This window comes from Ceratotherium simum, chromosome 8 (assembly GCF_057802395.1).
Source record: "Ceratotherium simum simum isolate JZ-2026a chromosome 8, ASM5780239v1, whole genome shotgun sequence".
Classification (NCBI taxonomy): domain Eukaryota; kingdom Metazoa; phylum Chordata; class Mammalia; order Perissodactyla; family Rhinocerotidae; genus Ceratotherium; species Ceratotherium simum.
Genome location: NC_141907.1, coordinates 64946233 through 64950839, shown reverse-complemented (window position 1 = coordinate 64950839; position 4607 = coordinate 64946233). Strand labels below are relative to the sequence as shown.

Sequence of the window (4607 nt, the reverse complement as noted above, 5' to 3'; positions counted from 1 at the left end):
GCTTGGCTCAGAGATATTTCCTCTGAACTGGAGTTGTAAAGAAAGCAGTTTAAAATGCATAAACACAGTGCCGGAGCCAAGCCTTATACCCACCACTCAGCAGGGCATTCACACTAAGCACTGCCTCACTTCCTAACTGCTCAACTGAAGTCCTCACTCCCTTCCCAATCTTTAATATTCATGTGCATTTGTACCAATGGGGTCTAGGCAGAGTGAAAAGCAACATACTGGAACATCATAGAGCAACAAAATTTCTAAAATTAAATTTTCCCCAGAATATGCTTTACAAAATGAAGAATCAGTGATTTTTATTTTGTCTTAATTTTTGGTACAGTAAAAAAAAAAAAATTACAGAACTGAATGTAACTGAATGTTACAGAACTAAGTTTTAGCCTTGGCTCAGACCCCAAATAACTGAATAATTCAACCAATATTTATGGGTGTTCACTATGTGCTTGAATCTAGAAGAAATTCATTGTCCTTGCTCTTACAAAGTCCACAGTCTAGTGGTGGGAACTAAACAGATATTTGATTTTGGCAAGAACATTACCAGTCTACGGATCCTATCAGTAAAGTGGAAGGGTTAAAGCAGTTGATATTTTAGCTGTGATTTTAAAATTTGGCATTAAAAAATATATCTCACAAGTCAAATGTTTTCAAAATGTACCACATACCAAGCACTGTGCATTGCATTTTACATGCGTATTGTCCCTTTACTCTCACAAGAACACTCTGAGGCTAGCACTAACATGGAGGGAATGTGGAACTGGCCCCAGGTCACACAGCCGGTCAGTGGCAGACCCAGAACTGGGACCCCAGTCTGTCTGCCTCCAAAGGCCATGCTCTTACAACTGACGTAAACCACCTCAAAATAAGAATAAACTAAGACTGTCCATCACAGATATGATTAAGATGGAATTATAGCTTCCAAGATAAAAAATTATGACACATTTTCAGGATGGAACTGATGTGCTGAGGGGAAGATTGAGAGGAATCATTTCTAGATCACATCTGTTTAGAGATTAAGTACAGATATGTACTATTATATTCCATAATTTATATTTTTCTTATTAAATAATAATCAAGAGAGAAACGTGAGCTGGAATGCAGTGGCTGGGAATCATAAAACATGTTATTTGTCTGCATTCATTTACTGCTGGCTGGCTGAAGTGGAAACCGTTTAACCATCCACAGAGGCAACAGCGTGGTGTCCTGGAAAGAGACTGGCCCAGGAACCTGACTCCTGCCAATGACTCTGTGTGGCATTGGGAACTCATTTCCTTGAACTGCGATTCAGTGCTCCTATCTGTAATGAGGATGACGGATCTGGTCTAGTTTTTAGCTTTTGCAACTATTTCCAAAGGAATTCAGCTCCGTGATATAGACAGTGTGACTTTAGAAGTAGGAAGCCCAGTATCCACTAAATACATATATTGATTGGCCTTTGGCCTGTGTTTCCCGTTAGAAGCAAGCACTTTTCCTTTATCTAACCTTCACACAAACACAGACACACACCTCCTCCATCCCTGCCTCTCTCTCTCTCTCTCTTTCCTACCTGCCTAATCTCTAGTCACTTCTTCAGGTTTCAATTTAGAAATCACTTTGTGAGGGAAGCTTTCTCTGACTCCCAAAGTCTCAGTTAAGTGACCCCCTAATGTCTTCTGTAAAAGTACTCTGTACTTCCTCTGTCACTGAGTTGTTGTGAAGGTGAGATTAAACAATACATGTGCGGTGCTTGGAACCACGCTTGGCACAAAAAAGAACTCAGTAACTATTAGCTAACATAATTATCATGATCACCATCACGATTATTAAGCTTATGACACTGTTTTATCAGTCCCTTTGACTCTCTGTGTCATCTACTAGGTGTTAGCTTTGGGAGGGCAGGGACCATAACAATCTGACTTATTGTTGCATCACCAGCAGCTTAGTACAGTGAATGACAAGAGTAGGTAAATATGTCTTAATTAGTTAACGTTAAATAACACATAGCAATTTACACAAGGAGACTTGCATTCATGCAACACAGCAAGTTAAACCTTTAAGCACTTACATTCTAGTGGAATAGACTGAAACATGCAATTTAAAATAACTTGATGTTATGAGGGCTGTAATAAAGTCAGGAACTAAGTTTTATGGATACATAGAAAAAAGAAGTAATTGATCTTGCCTGGGGATGAAGTACACACTTTAGTCGAGCCTTCTAGAACCAGGACAATTTAACCTAGCAGAGATGTGAGAGAAGGGTTATTTCACGTAGGAAAAAGTGGTACAAATGAAAACACAAGGTGGGAAACTGCACAACGTGTTTGTACTACTGACTTATTAGATCCTTAGGAGGGTGCACTGCCACTGCCGGCAAGAAAGAAGTTTATTAGAGAGTAAAGAGAGATAAGAATGGGAAGATAGGTTAAGTTTAGACTTTTAAATGTCTTAAATGTCGTGCTATTATGTGATGACATGGAGCTTTCAAAAAGTTTTTCCTCCTCTCTTAGTTGCTGCTCAACACCATGCAATCTGTATGTCTTCTCTTATTGAAAAGCTAAGAAACATTCATCCAAACTATTAAATTGGGACTGCATTTGACCTTCCTTTGACATTTCCTCTTCTCCACCCTCCACCCCTACTTCTAGAACACCTTTCAAATTCAGATCGTCAAGTCCATTCTCTGCCGCTGATTGAGTTCAGGTCATTAAAATATTACCTACCTGATCTCCTGTTGGCACTGTATCTTTGATATTGCCGCCAGTTACTTCTGAAACATTGAACATTGATCTGATCCATTAAGCTTCTACTCTAAGTTTTTAATTTGATGTCAGAACCACTGTTAATTTTACTTTTAAAATAACATTTTGTGTACTAACTTTGGCAGCACATATACTAAAATTGGAACAATACAGAGAAGATTAGCATGGCCCCTGCACAAGAATGACACGCAAATTTGTGAAGCGTTAAAATAATAATAATACTAATATTTTGTGAGTAGAAAGAATTTCAGCAATGTTCCACATGCTAAAAGATTTCTCATTTTCCTTTTATACTATTCCAATTATTGAAAGCTCGATCACTGGGGTCATAATCAGTGGCTAAATTATTACAAATCTAGTGAATATAATCAACCTGCTATGAAAAGAACTTTAAAAGTTTAAGTAAACAATATTTTAAATAACAAATATTCTTACAAATATAGTTTGCTATATTAAACATTCCTAGTTTCCAGGTTATAAATCAATTTTCCTTTAATCTATTTATACAATCCTTTCATTATTATAGAAAGCTCTTTTCTCTTCTTACGGAAGGGAGTTGGAATTTTACTTTCTGATGCTAAGATCCAAAATAAATGTCAATTATTTTATTAGAGGTTGCAAAATTGTGATTTTCTATTTCTATCATTCCATTGACATCTACCAGTGAGAATTAAAGAACTTTCCCTCATTAGCCAGGCCTATTTGGTTATCTTCAAGTTCAGCTCATAAAGGAAAATAAGGTGCTTTTTAAATTTGCTTTTAAATAAGGTGGTCAATGATCTTGTTTTATTTTGCTGGTTCTCTCTCTCTCTTACATTATGAACTTTTGGATTTTTACGTAATGAATGTGTTCCAATAAATTGTATTCATTATTCTTTTGATGCTCGAATTTTACCATCTTTGGCTGTTGAGATTCTCTTCGTTTTGGTTCCTGTGGCCTTTCAACACAACACATGTGGTTGAATAGCTTGCATTTTGCACCCCCCCAGGCCCCGCCCAAATCTCAGGTTTACCTTGTATCCCGTCTTTGACTTAGAAACAGTCATACTTCTGGTGTTTTTACAGAAATATAATAAATACAGACCATAATCCAGGCAATAGATATGCTCATTGCTATTAAGTTATGACTGCTTTTCAGTGGACAAAATGGGGAATGAGGTGGTGGTTGTTTTGTTTTGTTTTTTTCAGTTCATGCAGATATTTCCAATTCAAAGTGAATTACAAGATTGTTTTTTACTTATCTTTACTTTCATATTATATCTCTTTTTTTCCTCTTACACTAAAAATCTTTTTTTCCTAATCACATTAACAAAATTGTTTTCTTAGCCCTGATTGTCCACAAAACAGAGCCTGAGGCAGATTACTTGTTAAGACTTTATTGGAAGGTGCACACCCAGGGCAGGTAGAGTGAGGGTAAAAGAGAATTGAGGCCTGGCAGGAAGCTCAATGACAGAGGAAACCTGCCAATCAGGCTTTCAGAAATCATTGTGCCTGAGAACAGTTCTTAGGGGAGAAGACAGTGAGAGGAATTTATTTTCAGGCTCCCTCCTGACTTCTGCCTCATGGGTCAATGTTTGTCCCAAGAGTTGTTAATGGCCCTGCACTTTTACCTGTGTTGCCTGGACCTTTCCAGGAAGCCACTAAGGAGGCCAGATCCCACAGTCTAGTAGGCCATGTATCATCTGAGTACACAAGTAGTGAGAGATGCTGAAGTGTCTTTGGGTCTGGTCAGATCAGGCCTGTGCATTGGAGCTGATGTGGCTCCTGCCAGGGTAGACATGGTGAAGACAAGCCCTCACCTAGAGGAGTCCAAGGCAGCCAGGCAGTATTTGGAGATGAGGCAGTGGCAGCAGCATCAGG

At 38.2% G+C, this 4607-nt stretch overlaps 1 non-coding gene across 1 annotated transcript; it reads left to right on the top strand.

The window, feature by feature from the left end:
- Positions 1 to 2856: 2856 nt before the first annotated feature.
- LOC147916490 (U6 spliceosomal RNA) lies at positions 2857 to 2963 on the top strand. The gene has a single exon (XR_015553064.1). It is a non-coding gene; the product is annotated as a U6 spliceosomal RNA (small nuclear RNA).
- Positions 2964 to 4607: the final 1644 nt, after the last annotated feature.